The 19744-nt window shown below is 48.5% G+C and overlaps 1 long non-coding RNA gene across 1 annotated transcript in view; it reads left to right on the top strand.

The window, feature by feature from the left end:
- Positions 1–19744, top strand: part of LOC146855245 (uncharacterized) — a 249838-nt gene that overhangs the window by 91171 nt on the left and 138923 nt on the right. Inside the window, exon 2 of the long non-coding RNA XR_014980808.1 lies at positions 2817–2964. This is a non-coding gene — a long non-coding RNA (uncharacterized LOC146855245). The remainder of the gene's footprint in view (positions 1–2816; positions 2965–19744) is intronic.

The raw sequence follows: 19744 nt of genomic DNA on the forward strand, positions 1-19744 counted from the left end.
CCACTAGGTGACTGCTAAGCAGTTCTTAGCCCTACAGCTCCTGGCGAACTATATAATACTATCACAATAACCACATATTATCCTGAATCAGGCGTTCTTTCATTTTTAGAGAGACACACTTAAGTGTCTTCAATAGTAGAAGGAAATGAGTTTGAACACTAAATGAACACAATACATTGACCTCCCAGCACACATTGAGTAAATGGATAGTTTCTCTTGCTTGTCAAATTAATTACTTTGCATACCATTTCTTCTTGTTGATGTGTGCTGAATACTGTACTTGCCTCAAATAGACAATTGCATAGCACATGGAGCTGTGATTGGTGTAAACATGAATGATATTATCTCAGCATATTTTTAGTCACCAGCAAAGGCTTCCCGGCTGCTTGTTTTCACGTCATCATTTTCCATCTAACATAGAGAAGAATTACCTCGTCACAACATCAATCAATAAATCAATTAATCAATCTAACAAGATTTATGAAGAGCAGCTCATCACCCCTGAGGGTATCCAGGCACTGCGGGTCATGCAGCTACAGGTGGGTTCAGATGACCTCCAGGTCTTGAGTCCTTTGGGTAACTCCAGAAGAGATGTGGAGATCTGGAGGCGAAGGGGGAAGTCGATCCAGGATTACATGGAAAACATAAACAGCCTGTTTCCCAAATAAATAAACCTCTTCACTTAAATTCTCAAGACTTGGAGTATATGCTGCTTTATTGTAGCTTACAATCGGACAAAGCGCATCATAGTGTAAATATGCCGAGCGTCATTAGGGGTGTGCAATCAGTCGACTTGAAGCTTTGAGTCATTGGCGTAGAGAGAGAGTTTTATCTTACCAGCCTCCTACACTAAACAAGCACTGGGAAAGCCAATAAATCATTGGCCAACAGCCTTTTGGCTTTGTCAATGCATGCTTTGTCATGCTTAACCCTGGGCGTAGTTCACAAAGTAGTAGTGCACTTCGCACTACGCGAGCTACGCGTAGCACTTCGCGAACTGCGTAGTACCCTGTTCGCACTGTGCAAGATGTCGTTTTCAATGATTGCACAGTGCGAACAAGCAACCGGCACTGTGCAATCATTGAAAACGACATCTTGCACAGTGCGAGCTGTAATTTTCTGCCGCTCGAGTAGATTTTTACTCGAGCGGCAGCTTTATCAACGCGGACTGGTAGTTTCTCATCGCGAGCGGTTGCGAGCATACGCGACCACTCGCAATGAGAAACCTGACCTCCTCGCGTTGAGAATCTCGCCGGTAGCTTTATTTTCCAAGGCTTGCGATCGCCAACTTGATGTTGCTGATCGCGAACGAGGAAAAAGTCTCCCCGGGATTGCAAAAAATGACCGCTGCACTACGCAACACTACGCTACGCATGTTCGCACTGTGCTACGTGCAATTCGCGTAGTGCGAAGTAGCGCAAACTTCGCAAACTACACGAGCGTAGCGTAGTGCTTTGCCCAGGCTTAGCTTTTATTTGTATCTGGACTCTTACTGACTTCCTGTGATCAGGAAAATACATTATTTAGAGAAATATATTCAATATGTAGAAGTGACTTTGTGTATCAAAGTATAAAAAAAAATCAACATATGAAATAATTTACGTCAACCATTCAGGACCAAAATCTCTCACTTTTATACTTTTTTTGTGATTATCAAATAAAGTGTATTATGGGAGTAGAGATCATCTCAAGTATTGAGGTTGCTGTGTAATAAATTAAAAAAGAATTTCAGATACACTAAAATCCAAAAAATAATGTTTGTAATGATTCTGATCAGGCGAACCCCAAGTATTGCAAGCTAAATTTAAAAATTGTCTTTAAGGATGCTAAAATAAGTTATTCACTTGTTAATAGCTGTAAATCATAATATCGAAATGATGTGGTTAAAGGATTACATCCTACAGCATTTCCTACTAAATAAAAGCTGCAGTTGCAAAACAAATTGACGTTGTCTTATTTATGAGTGTCTGACATTGTTCTGCATTCCATACATCAATTGTTCTTGTCACCTCAAGTGGGACGGGTATGCCTAGACATGGGTCCCGTGCTCGCCATACCACTGGACTCAAGCTGTCCTGGCTGATGAGAGGTGATACCCCGAAATTGGTCATACAATGCTTGTTTCCGGTCCAGGGAGGACCTGGCCTGGCAGTTCGGGCTGGAATACTCTCATGGGGAGCAAGGTAAAAACTGATTTGCATATGGTTTTGTCCAAACTGGAACAGCGTGGCGAGCTAAAAACTGATGGATATAGGCCCAGATCTGTTACTGGGGTGAGTGTTTGACACTGTTAAGCATTCTGTCCATCAATTGTTCTTTTTGCATTAGTCCTATTAAAAGCATATCATCATCACAGTTGAAGCTCAATCACCCATTTCATGAGGCCATCTTTCCTCACTACCACAGCTAATTGTTCAGCCACTTGTATACACATTTAGAGAGTCATAGAGTTACTAAAACAGCCAGTCATAGGCTGTCATACTTACTCACTCAAACATCTGATGACGCTCCTAGAGAAGACTCCTACATTCTCTCAGATATGTAGCCAAGTACTGACATACCTTGGTCACCCATCCAGACACTTAGTCCTTTAAACAGGCAGTATTGATTTGGTAGTATACCCAGGGAGAGACTAATGCATACGCTGAAACACACAGAGACAAATAGACATAAACATGAAAATTAATAGAGTAATTAGAGTAAGGTTAGCTATAATATAATACCACAACTGATTATGTTGGTAGTTAAATACTTAAAATATGTAATCTGATGTATGTAATGAAAAGATAAATATACTTATTTTTTTTACTTTTCAGGCATCAATTTCTACTTAAGTACATATAGTAACAATGACATCAAAACCTGAGAGAAGAAAGAAACATAAGCAAGGATACTATCTCCTCACAACTGAGAAATGAAAGAGACAAAATGCGCAGAAAGTGCTGAAAGAGAAAAGTGTTGCTGGTAAGAGAACGACAACATTTCTTAAAATAGCATGTGGAAAACTGGAAAGTGAGCAAAATCAAGTAAAAAAACAACTAAGAAAGGAGAAACAGTACATGCAATGAAGAGTATAAGAATTGTAGAATAAAGCAGAGAGTTTAACTAGAAGACATTGGTAGTTTATAGATATCAGAGTTAGAATGTTTTGTAGTAGATTAATTCCAAATCTGATAAGAACTATGATAAAGTATAAAAGGAGAAGAGAAGCAGTCAGACAAAAGGAACACATTGAGACTGTAGTTGATAAGGCCTTTGCTCTCAAGAGGAAGATATTTATTTTGATTTTAATTAGAATGAGGGCACTGGATAATTTAGTGTTGTCCATGAGGAAAATATGCCAAAAGAAAAGACTTGGTGTTAGACCTGCACCATTGGCGTGGGTCTCCCTTCCATTTTTTTTATCTGTGGCCTACTATGTTTTTGCTGGTCTAGATGCTTTGGGCACTTTGCCACTGCTGTTCAGTGCCAAAGTGCCAGTGCTCCCTATTGTAAAGTGTTGCATTGGATTAGCGACTCCATGATTGGCTTATTTGATTTACTTGTCAGACCCTAGTACAGTGCACCATGTGTGCCCAGGGCCTGTAAATCAAATGCTGCTGGTGGGCTTGCAAAAACAACAGTTGATGGACAGAATGCAGAACAATGTCATACATTCACCCCAGTACAGAGATCTAGGCCTAAATCCATCGTTTTTTTGCTCACCATGCCGTTCCAATTTGAACCCAGCCATATGCAAATCAGTCTTGCCCTGTGCCTCATGGGAACAGTCCAGCCTGAACTGCTAAGCCAGGTCCTCCCTGGACTGGAAACAAGCATCCTAGGACCGGTTTCGGGGTTTCACCCCTCTTCAGCCAGGATAGCTTGATTCCAGTGACATGGAGAGCAAATGAGCCTTGACCCTGTGCCTCATGGAAACAGTCCAGCCCGAACTGCCAAGCCAGGGCCTGTAAATCAAATGATGCTGGTGGACATGCAGCACTGGTTGTGCCACCCACAGACGCAGCATGTACAATATGGCTCAGGCCTGCCATTGCAGGGCCTGTGTGCAGTCTGGGACTGCCATGTCGACTTGGCAAGTGCACACATTTGCCAGTCCCTAAATCTTCCCTTTCCTACATATTAGTCACCCCTAAGGTAGGCCCAAGGGCAGGGTGCATTGTATGTAAAAGATAGGACATGTCCTGATGTGTGTGGCATGTCCTGGTAGTGAATTACAGCCAATTTCGTTTTTCACTTTTGCAAGGCTGTCTGTTCCCATAGGCCAGAATGGGCAGTTTGATTATAACATCTTATAATTCTAACTGACCCTCGGAACAAGATGAGAAAATAAAGTTTAGTATGCCTGAACTCAGAATGTTAAAATACATCTTTTAGTGTCAGTGATTTTTACATTCTGTGTTTGAAAATACTTTTAGAAAGTAGGTATTTTTCTGCCTAAGCATCCAGTCTGCCTCTGCTAGGATTGTGTATTCCATGTCTGGTTTGTGAGTGACAGGGGGCAGGAGAGGGCCCTGGCTCCAGCAGTCTGATGGGTCAGGGCTGGGCTGAATAGGACCTGCATTGAATAGAGAGAAGGGGTGGGAGATTTCCTTTCAATGACCTAAGCCTTCATAGAATAGAAAGTAAGGAGAGGAGTTTTCCTTTCAGCTACCTGGGCCAGGTCTGATTTCAACAATGCTTTCTCCACATCCTGAAAGGAAGCTGCACCAGGGAGGACAGAACTGGTTTTGGGTGGGCACAGACACCCTCTGCCTTAAGAGGACAAATGATTTTGCAGTATAAATATTGGGGCCCAGACCCCAGAACTTTAGATCACTTCTGGGAATAAAGACAAACCCTTTGCCAAGGAGAAGAACCAGAGAAGCTGAAGGAAGATTACTGCCCCTGTGCTGTTACTGTTTGAGGTTGGCCTGCAGTGGTTACTTTATTGCCTAGGAAAGGAGAAAAGGAACTTTGTGTGAACTTTGACTATCTTGAGGAAGATCTCCAAGGGCTTGAAGCTGAGCTTGCCTCCTGTTCTGAAGTCTCAGGGACACAAAGACCTCACCACCAGCTCCCCCTGAATTTCCTTGCTGGGAATTCTACCTGCAGTGAGGTGCCTGCTGTTGTTTTGTTTGGGCCCTCTGGAGACTGTGTTTCATTGGGAGCTGGAAGCGCGACTCAACGAGGAAGAAGCATGTCGCCGCCGCAACAGTTGCCGTCGCATCGCTGAAGAAGCGTGTCGCTGCCGCAGCTGTTCGCCGTTGCATCACCAATGAAGTGTTGTGCATCACTGGAGAAGCGTGTCACTGCCACAGAGGTTGCCCCCACATCACGGGACAAGCATGTCGCAGGGCCTGTGACGGCTCAAGAGTCTACCGAGTTCGCCTCACAGCCGTCGGGCGTCCATGCGTTGCATCCACATTGTCGCATCGCATCAAAGACGCCATTTTGTCGCATTGCACCGGATCTTTGCATCTCATCGAGGTGCCATCTTTTCGCATCATAACCGGAATGCAGTAAGAAACTGACGCATCGCCTCCTTTCTGGTAAGGAATCGACACATCACCTCCCCTGCGCTGCAGTAAGGAACCGACGCATCACCTTTCCCGGAGCAAGGAACCGATGCATCACCTTCCCTGTGACCCTTTTGTATGTATTGCGTGATGCGTCCAAGGTACTTTGAGAGTAAAGTGTTGCATTACCATCTACATTGAACTAAGCTATCTCTACCATTTTAAAGTCTTATTTTTGATTACAGTATTGTGGATTTTTGTCATTTGGTCTTGTGTTTAGTCTAGTAAAGATTACTTATTTTTCTAAACTGATGTGGGTTCCATTTGTAGTGTTTTCACTGTATTACTGTGTGTATTCACAAATGCTTTACACACTGCCTCTGAGATAAGCCTGTCTGCTCATGCCAAGCTACCAAGGGGGTGAGCAGGGGTTATTCAGGAGTGTATCCCCCTTTCCCTGACTAGAAGCAAGGGCCCCTACTTGGTCAAAGGTACCTACCTCTGCCAACTAGAGACACCCATTTCTGACACAGGTGGTCAGCGGTGAGAATTTGGACTTGCATTTGTGACTCATATACAGTGATTCGTTTACACTACTAGTGAGTGCAGACCATAAAGCGAACACATACATTGGTAGAATTATTTCCTTGGAACTTCTGTTTTTGCTAAGAACTGCCAAATCTTGCCACTATGACAAAAGCAGCATCCAATGTATCTGTGGATCTAAAATTTGAAGAAGATAGGGTGGATATGTACTCTGTGCCACAGCTTAAAACCTTCTGTAAAAGATTCAAAATCCCTGTGAAAGGCATCACCAGGAAGGAAGAGTTCCAAAAGGCGCTGAGGGCCTGGTTGGAATCTAGAAATGCTACTGAGCATCTTGAAGAGCTCGGGAGGAGGCAGAGAATACAGATGGGCAGCTGGATTGACCATTGGGCCTGACCAGGGAAAAAGTACCTTCCAGGCCAGGCAGCAGTGTTTCTTCAAAGTGCCTGTCCCCAGAGGAGCTGGAGGACGGAAGAGGGATAGAATGCATAAGTTGGAGCTAGCCAAGCTCAAACTAGGTGGGCAGATGGAGTTATAGAATAAGAAGTTAGTCTTGGAAAAGAAGAGGATGCATATAGAGCATGAAAGGATGTTGAGGGAGTTGGAATTGAAAGCCAAAAGTTTAGAAATTACTCCCTCTGGTGGCAGCACACTGTCCGTGCCTGTATAAACAAGATATTGGGCAATGGTTTAAAGCCTATGAGGTAGCTATGACCTCCAACCGGGTCCCTGAGAAGGAGTGGGGAGCAGGGTTGTGGGGGCGGTTTCTCAGTGATGGGCGGGATACCTTGTTAGATTTGCCCTCTGAGGATCAGAATTCCTATGTCCACATGAAGGAAGCCTTAATGACCAGGTGTGTGTTGACCCCAGAGCTTTCTAGACCAAGGTTTAGGAATTGTAAAAAACTGGAGTCAAGTACTTGGGTGGAATATGTGTCTTTTTTTTGCAGAGCATTTGATGGTTGGGTAAAGGGTAGCAAAGTTAATGATTTGGAAGTATTCTATGACTTGACTGCATGGGAGCACCTGTCTAGTAATTGTTTTCCGGAGCTACACCAGCACCTTATTGATAGCAAGCTAACTAACCCTAGGAAGGTTGCTGAGGAGGCGGACCGCTGGGTGAGTACCCGGGTCCACAAGAGTCATGTGGGAGACTTCACCAAAGGTGGGCATGGTCCACAGCAGAAGAGTGGGGGGGACAAGGGTAAACAGAGTGAGTTCCAGAAAGGGCCCCAAAGTAATCCCTAAGGGAACCAAGGGAAGTGTTTCCAGCCTCCCCCTGAGAAGAAGTCAGGGGCCCTGACGGATAAGCCTGTTCAGAGGGGTCCCAAGAGATGTTTTGGTTGTGGTTAGGTGGGCAACTTCTTCTGGGATTCTCAATGTCCCAACAAAGGCAAAACAGCACCCACTGGTGCACCACTCCGGCAGATGACAAGTGTAGCCCTGGGAGAGGAGATGGGTGCCCAAGGTGGGTGGGGTCCTTCAGAGATGTCTCTAGTCCCTTTAGGAGACTGTGAGGTGGTCCCCAGGACCCAGCTGCCTGATAGCAGTAATAAATACAGGCAGTGGGTGACCATCAATGGCCATAGGGTGGAGGCTCTGAGAGACACCGGAGCCAGTGTGACAGCTGTCAGTTGTCAGCTGGTGTCTGAAGAGCAGGTGGTCCCTAATGCATTTTACCCTGTAGTTGCCGCTGACAACACAGAGAGCCAATGCAAGGTGGCTCAGATTCCCTTTGAGTGGGGGGTCTCAAGTACCCTTCAAGTAGCTGTGAGGCCAGCAATGCCTGTTGACTGTCTGTTGGGCAATGATTTGGAGAGCTCCCCTTGGGCTAAGGTGGAGCGAAGTGCTCATTTGGAGATGTTGGGTTCACCAGAGTGGGCGTGTGTGACCAGCCGGTCCATGGCAGCCAGTAAGGGTGTTCAATGGCCCTTGAGCCTGAAAGAGTGGCCCAGGTGCCTGCCTTAAAGAGAAGAGGCAGGGGGCATGGGAAAATAGCCCCCAAAGCTCCCACGGTCCAGGAGGAGGCAGCCCTTGGGGGGGATACACCTGGAACCTACAGGGGGGCAAGTAGCTGCACTGGGGGACCTGCCTGAGCTGACCCATTGGCAACAGGAAGGAGGACCCTCCAGGGAAGAGTTCTGCGAGGAGCAGAGGAAGTGCCCTTCTCTTGTGGGTTTGCAGCAACAGGCCACAAACCAGGCAGCAGGTGATCAGTCTGGATCAAATTAGATCTACTGGGAGAATAGTCTCCTGTATTGCGAGCCTAAGGTTGCTGAGCTGAGTCAGCCCTTGTGCTGGTGGTACCCCAGCGCTTCAGAGCCTTCCTACTGGGGCTGGTTCTTTGTTAGACCTGGCATCCTTGGCATGGTTTCCCCTGACTTTTTGCCTCTACCTCCTATATTTTTTACACTGTGTTGGAATTTGTTTTTGCTGGTTTTAGATGCTTTGGGCGCTTTGCCACTGCTGATCAGTGCCAAAGTGCAAGTGCCCTCTGGTTAAATGATTATTGTGATTGGTTGTCCATGATTGGCATATTTGTTTTACCAGTAGGTCCCTAGTCAAGTGCACTGAGTGTGCCAGGGCTGGTGATTAAAATGCTACTAGTGGGCCTGCAGCACTGATTGTGCCACCCACATGAGTAGCCCTAGAATAGTGTCTCAGGCCTGCGACTGCAGTGCCTGTGCCCAGTTTGTTAACTGCCATGTTTTCCTGGCCAGTGTACATACTTGCCAGGCCTGACCCTTCCATTTTCCTACACATTGGACACCCCTATGGTAGGCCCAAGGTACCCCTCTGGGCAGGCTGCAGTGTGCGTGAAAGGTAGGACATGTTCTAGTGTGGGTAACATGTCCTGATAGTGAAATACTGCCAATTTCGTTTTTCACTATTGAAAGGTTATCTTTCCAATAGGATAACATGGGCAATTCTGTGTAACATGTTTACCTGGATATCTTCCCATAGCAACAAGATAGACATATGGAATCTGGTATCCCTGAACTCATACTTTAATAACAGATCTTTTAGTGAAGATGGTTTTTAAATTCTAAGTTTGGAAATAGCCCTTTTAGAAAGTGGCTATTTTCTTGTTCAGCCTTTCTGTGTGCCTCTGCCTGTTTGTGGATTGACTGTCTAGTTTGTGAGTGACAGGGGCTGGGGTGGCTCCAGGAGGCTGGGTGAGTCAGCACTAGGCTGAATAGGCCTATCTGCGTGTAGAGTGGTGGGAGGAGTAGCACGTGGATCTGAATAGGGCTGTGCCTGCCTTCCACAATGCTGGCTCCACCTCCTGCGGTGCGTCTGATGGCCTGGCCCACACTCACAAAGGAAGCAGATGTGCACTGGCAGAATGCACCCAGAAGTGGTTTGGACTGGGTCCAGGACCCCTCATACATGAAGAACAAAGGGGCATATTATCAACCTCCTGCGATATTTATCGCTGGCCGTGCTTAGCGATAAGTTTCTTGTCACAGGCTATCTCTGGAATTTATCGCCCTGGGAGCGCGTTATTAACAACGCATTTCTCCAGGGTGATAAAAATTCCAGAGATAGCGAGGTTATCGCCGTTTTGCAGGGAACATCGCTGGTTTTCACAATGAGAGCAGCCCCAGGTAATACGTTCCCAGCTGCGCTGTTGTCTGTGCGAGGCCAGGAGCGGGTGGGGGAACCGGCAGGGCTGCCTGAGACTGTGCGGGTGTAACGCAGGAGCAGAGTGCATCTGTCTCTGGGCTGCGAGTGCTGCGGGGGCATTCTTAGCGCACAACTTGGCAGGATAACGTGCTGGGCCAGGAGTGTAGCATTTTGCGATGGAGGGCAGCGGGGACATCTTGTGATGCAAATCAATTAAGTACAGCCTTCTGTACTACGTAGGCCATCGGGTGTATTATCATCCATGAAGAACCGTGTTCTTTCTCACCAGTGCAGCATATTTGAGCCCAAGTACAGCGGGGGCATTGTTGATCGGGCATACGCTGTTAAAGTGTTTTTCCCCGCATTGAAAACTGAGTCTATAGCCCTACTGAGTCTCCAAGTCACTTTGCTATTGCAGGGACATTTATTTTCACAAGAATATTAGAAAGAACACTACAAGAGAACCTTTTACTTTTAAAACGACTTTCTATGGTGTATGTTGGTGTTATGTCATTTTGAGTCTGCCTAACCAAGATAAAATATGTTTTATATTTTTATAAATAACTTGTGTGGCATCCATTTGTGGTGTTACACTATGTTACTGTGAGTGTTGGTACAAATACTTTACACATTGCCTTGGGGATAAGCCTGTCTGTTCGTGCCAAGCTACCAAGGGGGTGAGCAGGGGTTATCAACAGTGTGTTTCCCCCTTACCCTGAATAGATGCAAGGATACCTATTTGGTCAAACCTCTGCCAACACGAGACCCCCAGATCTAACATTGGTGGTCAGCGGTGAGGATTTGAACTTGTACTTGTACTTGACCCACAGTGATTGGTATACATCACTAGATTAGTGCAGACCACTATGCAGCCACATACTGTATTTTCTTTTTGGTTCCATTTTTGATCTGGTCCTAAAGTCATCCACGCATCATGTCTCAAAAGGGTGGAGCAGCAAGTGAAAAGGCAGAATTGGAGTTCCACATTGAGGATTTGTATTCCTACAAGGTAGACCAACTTAAACAATTCTGCAAAGATTTGGGATGTCCCACAAGGAGTAGCGCTAAGAAGGATGAGCTACAAAAGGCCCTGAAAGCCTGGTGGGAGGTGAAAGGAGCTGCAGGAGGAGATGATGCAGATGAGGAGGTGGATGACCAGGGGAATGGGTTTGGGCCACAGGATTTGCCTGTGCCAAGAGCGACCGGCAGGGCTGCCAGTGTCCATTCTGCAGGTAGTCTCTCCCGGAAAGAGAACCAAAGGATCAGGGAATATGAGCTAGAAGTCATGAGGCTCAAGATGAAGCAATTGGAAATGGAAAAAGACATCCAGGCCAAGGCAGAAGAAGGCAAGCAGGCTCGTGCCTTGGAAGAAAAGAAAAGGCTTTTGGCTCATGAGTTGAGCATGAGGGAGTTGGACATTAGGGCCAAACAATTAGAGTTCAGCTCAAATGGTGGCTGCGCACAGCCAGTGCAAGGGGGTAAGGTATACATACCCAAGGATTTAGTGCAGAATTTCAAGAAGGGAGATGATATTGATACATGGTTTGAAACATATGAAATGTCTTTGAGGATGCATGAGGTACCTGAAAAGAACTGGGAGGCGGGCCTGTGGAAACATTTTGAGGCTTCTGGGACAGCAGTTTTGACACCTTTAGAAAAGGAGGGTGCCCTGACCTATGCCAAGATGAAGGAGACTTTATGTCTCAGGTATGGGCTCACCCCAGAGCAGTACCGAGTAAGGTTCAGAAACTCCAAGAAGAATGATGCGGATACTTGGGTGGAATGTGTGAGAGTGTATACCAGAGCACTGGAAGGTTGGATGAAGGGCAGCAAAGCTACTGATAATAAGGGGTTGTGCCATCTAATTAGTTGGGAGCACTTGAGCAGTCTATGTGTTTCAGAGCTGCGCCAGCATCTTTTGGATAGTAGGTTAACTAATCCCAGTGAGCTTGCTAAGGAGGCGAACCACTGGACCAGCACCAGGGTCCACAAGGGGATTGTGGGTACCACAGCCAAAGGTGGGCAGTGCCACCAGCAGAAGAGTGGGGGGGACAAAGGTAATCAAAAGGAGTTCTCTAAAGGGCCCCAAAACAGTTCAGAAGGAAAGGAGTCCCAGCCCTCCCAGCCTAACATGTCACAGCCCCCTGGGGGCGGGCATCACCCTCAGGGTCCTCTCAGGTGCTACCACTGTGGTGAGAAGGGCCACATTGCCCCTAGGTGCCCCAAGAAATACCAAGCACCCACTGTTGCTCAGACACCAGGTTCAGTGAGTGTAGCTTTGGGAGAGGAATTTGTTTCCAGTGGGGAGGAGGAGTAAGCAATGATGACCCTTGTCTCTTTTGGAGACAGAGAGATGGTCCAGGAGATCTACCTGCCTGAGAACACTTAAATATACAGGCAGTGGGTTACCATCAATGGGAGGAGGGTGGAGGCTCTGAGAGACACAGGAGCCAGCGTGACATCCGTGAGATGTCAGTGGGTGTCTGAAGAGCAGGTCATTCCCAATGCACTTCACCCTGTAGTTGCAGCAGACAACTCCGTGCGCCTCTGCAAAGTGGCACACGTTCCCTTTGAGTGGGGGTCTCAGGTTCCTTGAAGGTCATTGTTATTCCATCCATGCCTGTAGACTGCCTGCTAGGAAATGACCTGGAGAGTTCCCCATGGAGGGAGGTGGAACATCACGCTCATTTGGAGATGTTGGGTCTGCCTGAGTGGATTTGTGTGACCGCTCGGTCAATGGCAGCCAGTAGGGGTAACCAAATGGACCTGGAGCCTGAAACAGTGGCCCAGGTACCTGACAGGATGAGGAAGGGCAGGGGGAATGGGAAACTAGCCCCCACAATTCCCACGGTCCAGGAGGAGGCAGAACCTGAGGGGGATGCCCTGGAACCTACAGAGGAACAGATAGCCGAACTGGGAGACCTGCCTGAGCTGACCCATTGGCAGCAAGAAGGAGGTCCCTCCAGGGAGGAGTTCTGTAAGGCGCAGAGAGAATGCCCTTCTCTCATTATTATGCGGAAACAGGCCACAGACCAGGCAGCAGGGAGCGAGTCCAAGAATCATCTCATTCACTGGGAGGATGGGTTACTCTATAGTGAGCCTAAGGTCGGTGAGCTCAGTGCAGCCCGTGTGCTGGTGGTACATGAGCGCTTCAGGACCTTCCTGCTGGGTCTGGCTCATGACGTGGCTCTTGCAGGACATTTGGGGCATGACAAGACCTACCAAAGGCTTGTCACCCACTTTTACTGGCACCAAATGAAGATGCACATCAGTGCACATTGTAGGACTTGCCAGACTTGCCAGGCAAGTGGCAAGAGTGGAGGGAAGTGGAAGGCTCCCCTCCTACCCTTTCCCGTGGTGAGCACCCCTTTTGAGCGGGTGGGCATCGACATTGTGGGGCCTCTGGAACCCAAGACAGCCTTAGGCAACAAGTTTATCTTGGTCTTGGTGGACCATGCCATCAGGTACCCGGAAGCTGTCCCTCTCCGGACAATCACAGCCCCTGTGGTGGGCCGTGCATTGATGGGGATCTTTTCCCATGTGGGGTTCCCCAGAGAGGTGGTCTCCGACCTGGGTACCAACTTCATCTCGAAGTACATGAAGTCTTTGTGTGAGTAGTGTGGGGTAACTTACTAGCTTACCACTCTTTACCCTCATCCTGGTAATGGGTTGGTTGAGAGAGTCAACCGAACCCTGAAAGGCATGATAATGGGCCTTGCAGAGCCCATGAGTCGGAAGTGGGACATCTTCTTACCATGGCAGTTGCCTACAGGGAGGTGCCTCAAAAGTTCTTAGGGTTCAGTCCCTTTGAACTCCTGTATGGCCACCCTGTTAGAGGACCTCTCAGTCTGGTGAAGGAGGGTTGGGAGAAATCCCCTGGTAAGACCCCTGAGGATGTGTTCAGCTATGTGCTGGCCTTCTGCAACCAGACTCAGTACTTCAGGATACTCGCTCAGGCGAACCTGGAAGCTAGCCAGGAAGAAATGAAAAGATGGTATGACCAGAATGCCACTCAAGTCAAATTTCAACCTGGACAGAAGGTGTGGGTGATGGCGCCAGAGGAGCCTTGTGCGCTCCAAGATAAGTGGACTGGGCCATATGAGATGGTGTAGTGCAAGAGCAATGTAACCTATCTGGTTGACTTGCAGTCTCCCAGGAAACCTTTGAGGGTCCTGCATGTGAACCGCCTCAAGCCACACTTTGAGAGGTCTGAAGTGCCAATGCTCCTTGCTACAGATGATGGAATGAAGGAGGAAATTAACCCTCTTCCTGACCTCCTGTCAGCAAAGGAGCAGGATGGGTCAGTGGATGGGGTAAACCTCTTTCCCACACTGACCCCAGAACAGCAGAGGGACTGTCGCTATGTGTTGGGTCAGTTTGCCTCCCTGTTCTCCCTAACACCAGGAGTCTACAATTGGTGCATCCACGATGTGGACACTGGGGACAGTCTGCCTGTGAAACTGAAATTTTACAGGGTAGCTGACAGGGTCAGGGCCAGCATCAAGGAAGAAGTTTCCAAGATGTTGGCGCTAGGCTGATTGAGCCCTTAAGCAGCCCTTGGGCTAGCCCAGTGGTCTTAGTACCAAAAGCTGCTCCACCCAGTGCCACCCCAGAACGCAGGTTTTGTGTGGACTACCGTGGGCTCAATGCGGTCACCAAAACTGACACACACCCCATCCCCAGAGCTGATGAGCTTGAGGTTTGGTTGGGTGCTGCCCAGTACCTCAGTACGTTTGATTTAACATCTGGGTACTGGCAGATTGCCTTAACTGAGGGGGCCAAGGAGAGGTCAGTGTTCTCAACATCAGAGGGGCACTTCCAGTTCTGTGTCATGCGCTTTGGGTTGAAGAACGCCCCTGCCACCTTCCAGAGACTGGTCAACCGGGTACTGTCTGGGCTGGAGGAATTCAGCGCCGCATACCTGGATGACATTGCTCTGTTCAGCTCCAGTTTGGAAGAACATTTTGTAACACCTCTGCGAAGTGTTGAATGCTCCGCAAAGTGCAGGTCTCACTATCAAGGCCTGTAAGTGCCAGATAGGGCAGGGGTCTGTGGTGTACTTGGGACACCAGGTAGGGAGCGGCCATGTGGCGCCCCTCCAAGTGAAGATTGATAAGAGTCTGGCTTGGGAGCCCCCCAAGACCCAGACAGAGGTGAGAGCCTCTTTAGGACTCACTGGGTATTACCATTGATTTGTCAAGGGGTATGGCACCATCGTTGCCCCCTTGACAGAGATGACTTCAAGGAAGCAGCCCAGGAAGGTGATCTGGACTGATACCTGCAAGACCGCATTTGATGCCCTGAAAGCTGCCATGTGCACGTCACCCGTGCTCAAGGCGCCTGATTTCTCCAAAGAGTTTGTGGTGCAGACAGATGCTTCAGAGCATGGAGTGTGAGCAGTACTCTCATGGGTGAACGATGAGGGCTTGGACCGACCCGTAGCTTTCATTAGTAGGAGGCTACTTCCCAGGGAACAGAGGTGGAGTGCAATTGAAAGGGAGGCTTTTGCTGTGGCCTGGGCACTGAAGAAGACTCACTTCCGGATTCAGACAGACCACGCGCCCCTCAGATGGTTAATGCAGATGAGGGGTGAGAACCCAAAACTGTTGAGGTGGTCCATCTCCCTACAGGGAATGGACTTTACGGTGGAACACCACCCTGGTACGGAACATGCCAATTTTGATGGTCTTTCCAGGTTTTTCCGCCTTAGTGATGAGAACTCCCAAGAGGGTGGGTAGTTCTCCCCACTATTCAGCTGGAAGGGACATGTATTAGACCTGGCATCCTTGGCGTGGTTTCCCCTTACTTTTTGCCTCTACCTCCTATATTTCTGACATTATGCTGGAATTCGTTTTTGCTGGTTTTAGATGCTTTGGGCACTTTGCCACTTCTGATCAGTGCCAAAGTGCAAGTGCTCCCTGGTTAAATTAATATTGTGATTGGTTGTCCATGATTGGCATATTTGTTTCACCAGTAGGTCCCTAGTCAAGTGCACTGAGTGTGCCATGGCTGGTGATTCAAATGCTACAAGTGGGCCTGCATCACTGATTGTGCCACCCACATGAGTAGCCCTAAAATAGTGTCTCAGGCCTGCCACTGCAGTGCCTGTGCCCAGTTTGTTAACTGCCATGTTGTCCTGGCCAGTGTACATACTTGCCAGGCCTGACCCTTCCCTTTTCCTACACATTGGACACCCCTATGGTAGGCCCAAGGTACCCACCTGGGCAGGCTGCAGTGTATGTGAAAGGTAGGACATGTTCTATTGTGGGTAACATGTCCTGATAGTGAAATACTGCCAATTTAGTTTTTTACTATTGAAAGGCTATCTTAGGATAACATGGGCAATGATGTGTAACATGTTTACCTGCATATCTTCCCATAGCAGTAAGATAGACATATGGAATCTGGTATCCCTGAACTCAAAATTTAATAACACTTCTTTTAGTGAAGATGGTTTTTAACTTCTAAGTTTGGAAATAGCACTTTTACAAAGTGGCTATTTTCTTGTTCAGCCTTTCTGTGTGCCTCTGCCTGTTTGTGGATTGACTGTCTGGTTTGTGAGTGACAGGGGCTGGGGTGGCTCCAGGAGGCTGGGTGAGTCAGCACTAGGCTGAATAGACCTATCTGCATGTAGAGTGGTGGGAGGAGTAGCACCTGGGTATGAATAGGGCTGTGCCTGCCTTCCACAATGCTGGCTCCACCTCCTGTGGTGCGTCTGATGGCCCTGGCCCACACTCACAAAGGAAGAGGATGTGCACTGGCAGAGTGCACCCAGAACTGGTTTGGACTGGGTCTAGGACCCCTCACACATGAAGAACAAAGACTTTTGGGGTATACATATCTGAGCTGAAACCCCTAGAATTTAGATTAGGAAACAATTTGTTGTCGAGAAGGATTCCCTGCCAAAGAAGAACAGCCAGGAAGACTGAGGAAAAGTGCTGCCATTACTGAGTGTCTGGGAGCTGACCTGCAGTTGCTGTTATTGCTGAGGAAGAGGATTAACGGACTGTCTGCTGTGTGCTGTGTCCCCCTTGCTTGAAGAGGAGCTGTGCTGTGTGCTTTGCCCCCTCTGACATATACCTATCTCCAAGGGCCTGAGAAGAGCTGGCCTCCTGTTGCAAACTCAGGGACACAAAAGTTTTGCCAAGAACTCCAGTAATTCGCCCTGCGCCAGGCTCTGCTGTCGCTGTTGTCTCTGGGGATAATTGTGTCACCCAAGGACATCGCTGGTGCCACCGTGAAGCCTGCCTGGCTCACACGCCCTCCCACTCTCCAGAAGCACTGAGAGCGTTGCGTGCATCACTGCCCCCAGCCCGGGACCGGAGTGAAGAAATTGAAAGCCGGTATTCCATCACCACTGGCCCCCGACCCCAGGAATTGTTGTGTGTTCCATTTTAATCACTGCCGCCCGCCTGGGAGCTGAGAAAGCACTTTGCCCGCATTCACCGCCGACTGCCCTCGGCCGGGTTTGCTGTACTGAAGAGCCGCAAGTGAAGCCAGAGGATTGCCTAGTAACGAGGACGCCTGCGTTGACGTCATTGCTACGAGGAGCAGGAAGGCTGCCAGAAGGAAGTCCCGTCCCGACCAGCGCATCACCGCCGGACGAGATGGGCTCCCACTGATGATCTACTGAAGAGCACCGTCACCTGAGAGCAGCCCCAGGTAATACACTCCCGGCCGCGCTGTTGTCTGTGCGAGCCAGGATCGGGTGGGGGAACCGGCGGGGCTGCCTGAGACTGTGCAGGTGTAATGCGGGAGCAGAGTGCATCCGTCTCTGGGCTGCGACTGCAGCGGGGGCATTATTAATGCACAACTTGGCAAGATAACGTGCTGGGCCAGGAGTGTAGCATTTTGCTACAAAGGGCAGCGGGGACATCTTGTGACGCAAATCAATTAAGTACAGCCTTCTGCACTACGAAGGGCAGCGGGCGTATTTTGTCAATGAAGGACCGTGTTCTTTCTCACCAGTGCAGCATATTTGAGCACAAGTACAGCGGTAGCATTGTTGATCGGGGCATACTCAAGTACAGTGTTTTTCCCCGCATTGAAAACCGAGTCTATAGCCCTACTGACTCCCCAAGTCACTTTGCTATTGCAGGGACATTTATTTTCACAAGAATATTACAAAGAACACTACAATAGAACCTTTTGCTTTGAAAACAACTTTTTATGTTGTATGTTGGTGTTATATCGTTTTGAGTCTGCCTAACCAAGAGAAAAGAGATTTATATTTTTATAAATAACTTTTGTGTGGCATCCATTTGTGGTGTTTTACTATGTTACTTTGAGTGTTGGTACAAATACTTTACACATTGCCTTGGGGATAAGCCTGTCTGCTCGTGCCAAGCTACCAAGTGGGTAAGCAGGGGTTATCAACAGTGTGTTTCCCCCTTACCCTGACTAGATGAAGGGTCCCTTTTTGGTCAAAGGTACTTACCTCTGCCAACTAGGGACCCCTAGATCTAAGACTCATGATGTGCCTTTAGCAGAACATTTGGGGCAGGACAAATCCTTTGAAAGGCTTGTCACCCACTTTTATTGGCCCCAAATGCGCAAGAGTTCAGATAATCATTGCAGGACCTGTCAGACTTGCCAGGCAAGTGGTAAGAGTGGGAGGAAGCAAAAGGCTCCTCTCCAGCCGTTCCCTGTGGTCAACACCCCCTTTGAAAGGGTGGGCATTGACATTGTGGGGCCTCTGGATCCCAAGACAGCCATGGGCAACTGGTTCATCCTGGACTTGGTGGACCATGCCACCCGTTACCCAGAAGACATCCCTCTCTGGACAGTGATGGCCCCCGTGGTGGGTTGTGCGTTAATCAGGATTTTCTCCCATGTGGGGCTCCCCAGAGAGGTGGTGTCAGACCGTGATGGCAACTTCATATCCAAGTAAATTAAGTCCCTGTGGCAGGAGTGTGGTATAACCTACAAGTTCACCACTCCTTACAACCCCCAAGGTAATGGGCTGGTTGAGAGATTCAACCGGACCCTTAAAGTAATGATTATGGGTCTCGAGGAACCCATGAGGCTTAAGTGGGACGTCCTCTTGCCATGACTTCTGTTTGCTTACAGAGAATTCCTTAGGGTTCAGTCCCTTTGTACTGCTGTATGGTCACCTTGTAAGAGGACCTCTGAGTTTGGTGAAAGAAGGCTGGGAGAAAGCTCCCAGTAAACCATCCCAGGATGTATATAGCTACATGCTGGCCTTCAGAATCCAAACTCTGCATTTCAGGCAACTCGCTCAGGTGAATCTGGAAACCAGCCAGGAGGAGATGAAACGGTGGTACGATCAGAATGCCACTCTGATCAAGTTTCAGCCTAGTCAGAAAGTGTGGGTCATGGCCCCCGTGGAGCCTTGTGCGCTCCAGGATACGTGGACTGGACCATTTGAGATGATGGAGCGCAAGAGTGAAGTCACCTACTTGGTGGACTTGCGGTCTCCTAGGTACCCTTTGCGGGTCCTGCATGTAAAGCACCTGAAGCCCCACTTGGAGAGGTCCGAAGTGGGCATGATCCTAGCAACAGATGATGGAATGGAGGAGGAGTCTGAGCCTCTTCCTGACCTCCCATCTGCGACAGAGCAAGATGGGTCAGTGGATGGTGTAAACCTCTGTTCCACCCTGACCCCTGAGCCGCAGGATGACTGTCGCCAACTGTTGGGGCAGTTTTCTGATCTGTTCTCTCTGACTCCCAGTGTCACTGATTAGTGTGTCCATGATGTGGATACTGGGGACAGTCCTCCTGTGAAGCACAAAACTTACAGAGTGACTGACAGGGTGAAAGCTTGCATCAAGGAGGAGGTCTCCAAGATGCTTGCGATAGGGGTGATTGAGTCCTCTAACAGTCCTGGGGCCAGCCCAGTGGTCTTGGTCCCAAAGGCTGCCGCACAGGGTGCCATGCCAGAACTCCGGTTCTGTGTGGACTACCAAGGGCTCTATTCAGTCACCAGGACTGACGAGCACCCCATCCCCAGAGCTGATGAGCTCATTGATCGGTTAGTGGCTGCCCGGTACCTCAGTACATTTGACATAACGTCTCTAGGTATTGACAGATCACCTTAACTGATTGGGCAAGAGA

This window comes from Triturus cristatus, chromosome 4_1 (genome assembly GCF_964204655.1).
Source record: "Triturus cristatus chromosome 4_1, aTriCri1.1, whole genome shotgun sequence".
In the NCBI taxonomy this organism is placed as follows: domain Eukaryota; kingdom Metazoa; phylum Chordata; class Amphibia; order Caudata; family Salamandridae; genus Triturus; species Triturus cristatus.